The following is a 10,186-nucleotide window of genomic DNA, read 5'->3' as shown; positions in this document are numbered from 1 at the left end:
AACGAATGATCTCTACAATGACCCTATTTCCAAGTAAGGTCACATTCTGAGGAACTGGAGGTTAGGATTTCAAAATATCTTTTGATTTAACCCAGAACAGTTTTCTTTCCTTTGCAAAGGACAGAAAGCCCACCCAGACAGACTTAAGCAGAAATGAAATTGGCTGATTCTCGGGACCAATGAGTGTAGGGTTAAAAATCTGGTCAGAAACATGTGGATCTAAATGTTCAGGTGGTATTGGGGGAAGCTTTGTCTCTCCCTTTCTTTCTAGTATGTTTCTGTGCTATCTCTGTTTCTTCTAGGGATGTTATTCTGATACGGCGGCCCCAAGCATTCACCTACTTGAATTCTGTTTCTGCTGCTTAAAAATGCTTCTCTTAGTGAGTAGACACAACCGGATCCCAGAATGAAGCCTTGCTGGCAAGCGTGGGGCCCGTGCCCGTCTGGAAGAAATCACGGGTACAGCCCAGAGAGGGATGGGGTGGGTCCCCAAGGAAAATTATTACTAGTTAATAAAGAATAACTTAACAGATACCTTTAGAGCACGGTTTGTCTTAAGAGTTTATGCACAACATTCCTGGGGACCCAGTGGAGCCAGGTTTCTTGAAATCGTTCATCTGAAAAGAGCTCTGCGGGGGGGTTGGGTGTGAGCAGTCTCCCAGGCATCAAGGCTGGGTCCGTTTACCAAGATCCAGGCAAAGCTTTCTTATGAGTCACCTGTTCCCTTATTTCTATGGCAACTGTGAGATGGGAGGCTTGTTTCTATGTGGGCCGTGCTGTTTTTATCTGGCACCAATTTAGAGCTATTCAGCAAGGGTTGAATTCCGGCTGCAGCTAAATTCATGGGGTGAGTAGGAAATTCAGGACCAGCAAAATCACAGGAGGAAGGAAAAATACCAGTTCTCTTCAGTTTCAGCCTCTTGGTGCCTCTCAAGCTAGAGGAAAGAAGGACATTTCTCTACCCTCCGTTACTCAGCTTTCTGCGACTCACAGAGAGCTGAGAACGAAAGAAAGTAAAATATTTGGAAACGAATTCTAGCCTTAGAAATATCTCTCAGGAACTCTTGAGAAATAGCTGGGGAAGTGGTTTTGGAGTCAGAGGTAACAAAAATAGTGTTCGTTTTATGTGCATCATGTGCCAAGCACTGTGCTACGGAATTATGTGTTAGTTAGCCAGTGCTACGTAACCAACTACTCCAAAGCATAATAACTTAAAATAACATAATCTGTTATGTCAGTTTCTGTGGGTCAGGAATCTGGGCACGGATTAGAGATTAGTAAGGGCCTCTGCTTCGGGTCTCTCGCAAGATGCAGTCAAGGTCCTCCTGGGCTGTAGACATCTCAAGGCTCATTTAGGGATGGATCACTAAGTGCACTCACACAGTGGTTGACAGGATTCAGTCCCTCATGGGTTGTTAGACTGAGGGCCTCAGTTCTTCACCGGCTGTTGACATGTGGATTGCACGTGATACTTGTTTCATCAGGTGAAGCATGAGGGAAGAGCCAGCAAGAAGAAGGAGGAGGAGGAGGAAGAGGAGGAGGGGGAGGAAGAGGAGGAGGAGGAAGGGGAGGAGGAGGAGGGGGAAGAGAAGTAAGGGAAGGGGAAGAGGAAAAGGAAGAAAGAGAAGGAGGAGAAGGAGAGAAAAAGGAAGAGGAAGAAGAAGAAGGGAAGAAGAAGAAGACATATGAGAAGAGGGGAAGGGGAAGGAGAGGAAGGAGAAGGAAGTGAGCAAGTGCAAAACGGAAGTCTCATCTAATCTTCTTTTAGAAGTGGCGTTCCATCATTTTTGCTATATTCTGTTCATTAGACACAAGCCACTAGGTCCATCCCACACTCAGTCAGAGGGGATTACACCAGAGTGTGACTTTCAGGAGGTGGGAATCATGGGGGTCAGTTCAGCATTGCTAGGCATACATTATAGAGGGTCAGCTTTCCACAACATCCTCTCGTATCCGTGCCCCCACAGTCCATATCCATCTGGCTTCCCAGACAACTCCAGCTGTAGAAATGGGCCTTTCTCTGGGCCATGACAATGAATCACCCTCATACCAAATCATCAGTAGGAAATGACAAGGAATCTGTGTTGCTTCTCGGGGAAAGGACGTCCACGGGGGACTCATGGCCCCGTTCTCCACACTTCATTCTCTCCTCCCGTGGGAAGGTTTGGAGATGCTGCTGTCTCAGACCTGTCACCTCTCACTCCTTCACATCTGCCTGACTTCAGGAAGAGAGTATTTTCATCTACTTGCTTGGCTATCTTAGCAGAGCTCCGCCTGAAAATTGGGCAAGTAAATTCAATTGAAGGGTTTAACAAACCATTTGTCACACCGAAGCCAAGTCCTCTGGCACAGCTTTTCCAGTAATAATGCAGCACTTTGATCTCCATCTCTGATTCCTGACTCTGTCTCAGTAAGTATAGGAGGTAGATAAGGTTACCTACAAAGAGCCACTGGATCTGGTCTAGGTTCTCAAAGAATCTTTTTTGCTGTCCTGCTGGGACTAGACTGTAGGGGCACGGGTAGAATCAGGGAGGCCAGAGGAGGCTCTTATAATCTTCCAGGCAAGACCACGTGATAGCTGGTTCAGACTGGTGAGAAGAGAGAAGCTCTAAGGATAGAGACAACAGGAGTAGCTGGCAGATCGGAGGCAAGATATGGGAAAGAGGGGAGCCAAGTCTCTGTGACTTTGGAAACGGAAGGGATGGACTCATCATCAGCTCAGACTGGGCTGGTTGTGGGTGGTGTTGGTTTGTAGAGTGGGGAAGAGTGGATGTTTAGATGTAGACCTGTCAAGTCTGAGATGCCCATTACACAGTGTGACGGGCAGAAAAATGGTCCCTGAAGATGTCCACACCCTAATCCCCAGAACCTGTGAATATGTGATCTTACATGGCAAAATGGAATTAAGGTTGCAGATGGGAATATTTACTAATCTGCTGACTTTATTTTTTTATTTATTTTTAAAAAGATTTTATTTATTTATTTGACAGAGAGAGAGACAGACAGACAGACAGATAGATCACAAGTAGGCAGAGAGGCAGGCAGAGGGAGAGGGGGAAGCAGACTCCTTGCCAAGCAGAGAGCCCATTGTGGGGCTCAATCCCAGGACCCTGAGACCACGAACTGAGCCAAAGGCAGAGGCTTAATCCACTGAGCCACCCAGGTGCCCCGACTAATCCACTAACTTTAAATTGAAGATTATCCTGGATTATTTGGATGAGCCCTATGTCATCACAAGGTTCCTTAAAAGTAAGAGAAAGAGCCAGAAGAATTAGTATCATGTGAAGATGGAACTGGCTGCTTTGGAGATGGAGGAAGGGGCAATAATCTAAGCCAGGCAGGAAGCATCTAGAACCTGGAAAAAGCAAGGATATAGTTCTCTTCTAGAGTTTCAGAGGAACATAATCCTGCCAACACTTTGCTTTTAGCCCAGAATGACATGTTTTGGACTATCTCATATCTCATATCAATAATAATAAATCTGCGCTGTTTTAAGCAGACACTTTCTGTCTGCTCCCTCTTTTAAGGCCAAGAAGGAGGAGAGAGAGAGAAGAGGACAAAAGTCTCTTCTCACTGGATGCTCTTGTTCCCCTCAGTCTTCTGTTCATCACCACTCCTTTGGCTAACACTTTGGCTTTGATGACTTCTGTCCAGAGGGTGTTGGAAGCCTTCTCATTGGAACACATATTTGGGTCCTGGAGGAAGAGGGATGAAGCCCTTGCACCCTGAACTCAGACGATGGCTCAAAGTTCCAAAGATGTCTTCATCCTTGCCTTCTTCTCTTCTGGTTAATGGAGCCAGGGAGGTGTAGGATAGGCATGGGGTGGTTTGGTGGTGCCAATTCTGTCCTTCTTAGCAATCCCTCGAGGACAGTCTAACCTTGGACATCTGAGGGCCCCACTTGGTTGGCATGGTGTAACTGCCTTCCTGGACCCCAAGCTCTGAGACATCTGGGAACTTGTCCACTAGCCTTCTATGCTACAGGGCATGAAACAGATGCTAGCATATATTGTTGAATGAATAAATGAGGGTATTCAGTGGCTTTACGATGGAGAGAAATCAAAAGAAAACAGGCTGAGATGGATCCAAGGAAAGGGAACTCCTGAGTACCATCATCTGCCAGAGATGTTGACAAAGGATGGAAAAGAAGTTCTAACAACACAGCAGAAAGCAGGAATGAGAGAGAAAGGAGGCCTCATTTTTATATCTCCACCAAATCCACCAATATTTTAGAAACTGGTACAGGCCATGTATTATTTCACTTAATTCTTGCAACCCCCCTCAGAAGGCAAGTATTATTCACCCATTGTGCCATGTGAAAATGGGCTCAAAAGGCCAAGTGCCTGCCCAAGGTCAGGCAGATGGTGGCTCTGGTGTTCAAACTCACAGTTGCTGCCCCTAGGTCTTTGATGGCTCCAAGATGCTGCCATCAGCAAGAATCACCGAAGTCACTTAACTTACAAAGAAGACTCATCCTGGCAGATCCCCGCAGCTCTTCTGGAAAGCTGGACAAGGCCAGGGCAGCTGTGTCAGAAGATATCTCTGCCTCAAGGTTTGAAGATCTAGGAGTTCTCTGACCTCAAACCTTCAGAGCATCTGAAATGACTTAAAGAGACAGTTACAAGCTTCTCCAGCAGAGAGAAGGTGTTTCTTGGGAACTCTTTTTTCTTTTTAATCTTACATCCTAGTTGGCTGTCTCCTAGCCCCCACCACTGCCACTAGGTTTTTTTCTCCTAAGGTGGTCTTAGGAATGGCAGAAAGGCAGTGATTATCAAAGCAAAAGTGATGTTTACTGGGAATCACTGTTAGTCTCTCTGCTTTTGCGTAGGTGTGAGTATTTGCATGGGCTGAGATTCTATAGCAAGGTGGATTTGTGACCTGAGATAGAAAACAGCATGGCTGTCACATTCTCATGCGTGGGATAAATAGTATTTCTGAAGTCTGTTTAGGTCAGGAATCAGCAAACTACAGCATGCCTATTTTTTCTTTTCTTTTCTTTTTCTTTTTCTTTTTCTTTTTTTTTTTTTTGGCTGATGCACCATTGATGACGGTGGTTGTAGTGATGATGATGGTAATGTTGATGATGGTGCTGGTGGTGGTTAGTGATCTAACCGACTTTCTTCAAAACAGACCAAGGAATACATGGGTGCTCTCTTAGGCCAGATGTGGTCCCAGCAGCACAGAAGACCACCTGGGAGTGGCCTTACATTCTGCTGAGAGGATCTCCTCGAAGAGGCAGCTAGCACTGAATGCAGAGATGGTCCAGAAACTGGGGCCTAAGGAGAGAGCAGAAGGCCAAAGACGAGACATCCCCATTCTAGGAGATATAGCCGGGGGTTCTAACACAGGAGCCTCCTGAGAACCCACAGAAGCACTCTCATGGGAAAAGTCAGCTTTACCCCCTGTGCCAGCCAGCGAATGCAAAGCCACTTGTCATGTAGAAACCATTGTTTCCCCTTCCCTCTCCCTACTTCCACCTTGCTGGGATATGAGAAAGTGTTGGTGAGTGCATGGGTGAGCAGACATTGTTATTTCCAGAACTAAAGCTGTGATCAGGGGACTTAAGTGGCTTATGCCTGTCTCTACTACCCCTACCCCGGAGAAACACAGGGACCACCCATCTAATGCAAGAGACAAAAATAAAGTTGTTTCTGGACCACCTCCCATGAGTGGTTCTTATTCAAGTCAGCAACCAGTTAAGAACAATGAGGTCGCACTGACAACCACACGCTGTCCCCACCTTGTGGACCCCTGGCCGTCATGCCAAAGTCCATGGCCTTCAAGATGACTGTCCTCTGACCCTACCTGTCCCAGTCCTTCTGTGACCTGCTCACTTGTGTGTTGAGCTCTAGACCCACGAAGCTGAGCACTCGCTGGTCTCCCTGAACCAGGTCCTCCCTCTGACAAATGCCTCCCTCTCCTTCCCCTGAAGGCCTCCTCAAACTTGAAGACTCCGTGATCACCCAGGGTAAGGTCCCTACCCTCTCCCTCTCACTGATCCCCCTGCATGGCTCTTATCATTATCCAGTAATGTCACTGCTGTGCAATGCTTGCCATTGGTCTGCCTAGGCATCTGCCCTCTTCCCACTGCCCCACCCAGCCCTTAGATCAAGGCCCAGCCCCTAGCTGTGCTCTCTACATGCAATCTCCTCCTCACAATAGAGGTTCACAATTTTTTGACAGTACAGGTCACATAAAAGCTGTGTCTGGACTGGATTCATTGCATAGCTGCCTGTGTTGGATGGTTGTTCCAGGAAACTTTCTGAAGTGTTAAAGATAGGGCAAGGACCCATGGTGTCCAGAGCTCAGGAAGCCACAGGGAAAGGTCCAGATGAGAAGAGAAGATGGCAGGTGGAGATAAACGGAGTGGCCAGAGTAAGGGCGTGGGCTCCAGGTCCAGGGCTCCTTCCAGAACGGCCCCTGTCTCAACACCTGCTATCCAATGACACAGTCTCTGCCATAGCCAAGGGCAGTGGCCTGCCGGCCTCTGCTCCAACTCAGACTCAGAAAGAATTCTGCCTGTGAATCCAGAATGTTAGCACACTGGGTTTGTGATGCATGACCAGGGCCCAAAATAGCATCCGTGCCCCCTCCCTTCCTCCCTGGAAAGCCCTAAGGTTCCACTTCATTATTTTGGTGTCACTGTCTGCAGTCCGCTCTGCTTTCTACACCCTTCTCCACCCTGCACACCCAGCTAACTCTCAGTGGGAAAGCTGTGAACTCAATTCTTAATTAAGTTCCCTTGCTGCCAAAAATAACTAGACCTACACACATACACACACACACACACACACACGGACATATGTACACACAGAGAGATATGCACACACACATGCATGCACACACAGACACACACACACGTGTACACACATCCATGCACACATACACAGACATATGCTCACATACACATGCACCTGTAGACACACAGACACAAGCATAGAGACTCCCGTGGTCTTTTTCCCTGTGCATCCAATGAAGCCAGATTTGGAGAAGAGAGAATTAGGGCAGAGGCAGCCCTTCCACACCTCATTCTGCCCACTTTCCATCCCTCTGCTTAACCTAGCCACATTTCGGGACCACGCAGTGAGAGTTTGGGATAGTGACAGACTCCCCGGGTACATATCGACCTCTGGTGTTTTCTGGCTGTGTGTCCCTGGGCAAGTCACTTCACCTCTCTGAGCCTCTGTTTCCTCATCCATAGTGAGGAAGATGATACTCACATGGCATGACATTAAGTAGATGCTCAAGTAAATGGTACAGGTCCATAAGGTTCCTCTGTCGGCTCCCACTTCATAAAAGTGAGAATTGACTTGGAATGATGCAGGGACTCGCCCCTAGTCTCGTGCTGTACTGGGGACTCCAGCTTGGATTGCAGATCCCAGGTCTGGTTAAAATCTGATCACATCACTCAGCTGGTTCAACTTTTTCAGTGTTTCCACTGTTTTAGGCCAGAGACCAAAACCACTGCCCATCCTATCATGTGCTGTGTGCCCTGATTCTCCCTCCCTTACCCCTTCCCACTGGAGCCCCATTTCTGACCTCCTGTTTTTACCACTTTCTCCACCTCAGCTACACTGCTTTTGTTTTCCTTGCATGTGCTAGGTTCCCTCTTGCCACAGGGCCTTTGCACGTGCTGCTCTTCTGTCTGGATGCTATTCCCACGTGACCACCTCCCTTCCTCAGCTCTTCATGCAACACCTCCTCACCCCTCAGCTCTTGGCTCAAACTTTCCTTCCCAGAGAAACCAGCCCTATGGGGTCCAAGGCAGGGTCTCCTGTCTCTTTCTACTTCTTGGTATTTGTAATTAAACATTGTTTGTAAGATCATTAAGACGGCTGTCACTCCCATTAGCCAGGGAGCTCCTTAAGAGCAGAGGTTAGACAAATGTTATTCACCATATGACCTCTGGGCCTAGAACTCTGTCAGGCCCACAGTGGGGGCTCCACAGCTAGTTGTCAATATGCAGTAATGAGTGATGGACTAGAGAAACGAATGCATCTGAATGTTTTCTGAAAGAAATCAGCATGGCTTGAAGACCCCCAACCCCCACCTGGGGGCTCTAACACCAAGGGGCTCAACTACCACCTCATGAGATGGCCCCACATGCCCCCAACACCATGCAGATGAGCTCGCCTGGCAAGTTGAAGGAAATACTAATTAATAAGCAGCAGGCAACCTGAAAAAATACGGCCGTGCAGAGGTGACACCCCCAGCATGAAGGCCCAGGCCATGTCCACGTCTCTCACCCACCCTGTCCTACTTCTCCCACCCCTGCTTCCAGGGGCCAGGGCTCTGGCAGGGGCTCTGATGGCAGGGCAGGGGATGAAGACTTGGTTTTGCCTTTCCTCTGACAAGCCAGCCCCAGTGGATTCTGCTTGCCCCAGGAGGCCTTTTCCAGCAGGGCTGCGGCTCCTTCTGCCATGAAGCCGGGAAGGAAAGGGGATTTGGGCAGAGCTGATGCAGGAAGCCAGGTGCTGGGGCTTCACTTGTCTTAGCCTTCCCGTTCGTGTAGTTTTCAGGAGCCAGAAAAGGATCCGTCCTTGTGTTTTCCCAGTCAAGATCATGACAATGACAACGACCACTGCCACCGCCACCATGTCACATCAGGAGAATTTGGGAAAAGAGATGGAAAAAGGTTTCCCACAAATCCAGTGCCCAAAGAGTACAAGGCTGCACATTTTGCAGGCGGTTCTGTTTCTGCACAGCTGAGATCTCGGTGCAGAATCAGTGTTGCTCTCACATTGTTTCTTTAGTCAAGGTCACACGTAAGCCTTTCCCCGGCGGCTCCATGGTGCTTCCAGGGGTCCGTGTCCACTGCTACAGAATGCAGCTTCCCCTCCATGGCGGTGCCCTGTCTCACCTGCCAGCCTCTCCACCTACCACTTCCAGACCCCACAACACAAGTCCCTGCCCTCCTGGGCCTGCCGTGGCCAGAGTCTAAGGGAGGACAAGGTGAGTTGGGGCAAGCTGCAAAAACTTTCTGAACTCCCCTGTCCTGATATCTACCTGGAGGACAGTAAGGCCGCCTTCCTCGCGGGCAGGGCTGCTGTGAGGATGAGCAGAGCGCATTCGCGTCCTACCTCAGCCGTAACAAGTAACCACAGACAGGGGGCTCCAACCTACAAAAACGAGTTCTGCCACTGTTCAGGAGGCCAAATGCTCTGCCTGTGTTGGCTCCCTCTGGAGGCTGTGAGGCAGACCCCATCCCATGCCTCTCTGTTGGTTTCTGGTGGCTGTCAGTAAGTGCTGCTGGCGACCTTGATGTCCCTTGGCTTATAGACACATCTCCCCATTTCTATCTTCATCCTCGTGTCACTTTCTCGGTGTCTCCGTGTCCTCTTCTCTTTTTCTAAGGACACCAATCATTGAATTTAGCCAGGATGATTTCATCTTAAGGTGGAAAGAAACGTGAAATGACCTATTTCCAAAGAAGGCCACATTCTAAGGTCCCAAGTGGACATGAGTTTTCAGCAGACACTATGGAGCTCATAGGTTGACACCAGGGAAGTTATTAGCACCAAAAAATCTATTAGTTCAAACAATGACAGATGTTTAGTACCCACGGAGGGACTTAACAGGCCTGCTCTTGGGGCGGACTTATGTTCCAGGTTTCAGCTGGCCTGGCAGCACCCTCCTCACCCACGCTGACCTCAAAGACCCTGGCGGAGCCCAGGACCCAGGGCAGGAGGAGAGCAAGTGGAACATGAACTATAGGGTGGTGGAGGAGAGGGGAACAGAGATTCTTAGTGGCCCATGAAAATGTTTCAATTTATTTTAAAGTAAGAGAGAAAAATGAACACTCTTCAGCTGGAATTGTATTTATCTTTACACCCATGTAATAATAAAATGTAAGTCTTAAAATTATTTTATTTTATTTTATTTTTTAATTTTTTAATTTTTATAAACATATATTTTTATCCCCAGGGGTACAGGTCTGTGAATCACCAGGTTTACACACTTCACAGCACTCACCAAAGCACATACCCTCCCCAATGTCCATAATCCCACCCCCTTCTCCCACCCCCCCTCCCCCCAGCAACCCTCAGTTTGTTTTGTGAGATTAAGAGTCACTTATGGTTTGTCTCCCTCCCAATCCCATCTTGTTTCATTTATTCTTCTCCTACCCACTTAAGCCCCCATGTTGCATCACCATTTCCTCATATCAGGGAGATCATATGATAGTTGT

This window comes from Mustela putorius, unplaced genomic scaffold (assembly GCF_011764305.1).
Source record: "Mustela putorius furo isolate JIRA1106 unplaced genomic scaffold, ASM1176430v1.1 tig00000145_pilon_pilon_pilon, whole genome shotgun sequence".
Lineage (NCBI taxonomy): Eukaryota > Metazoa > Chordata > Mammalia > Carnivora > Mustelidae > Mustela > Mustela putorius.
Note: the sequence above shows the minus strand (reverse complement) of the source record.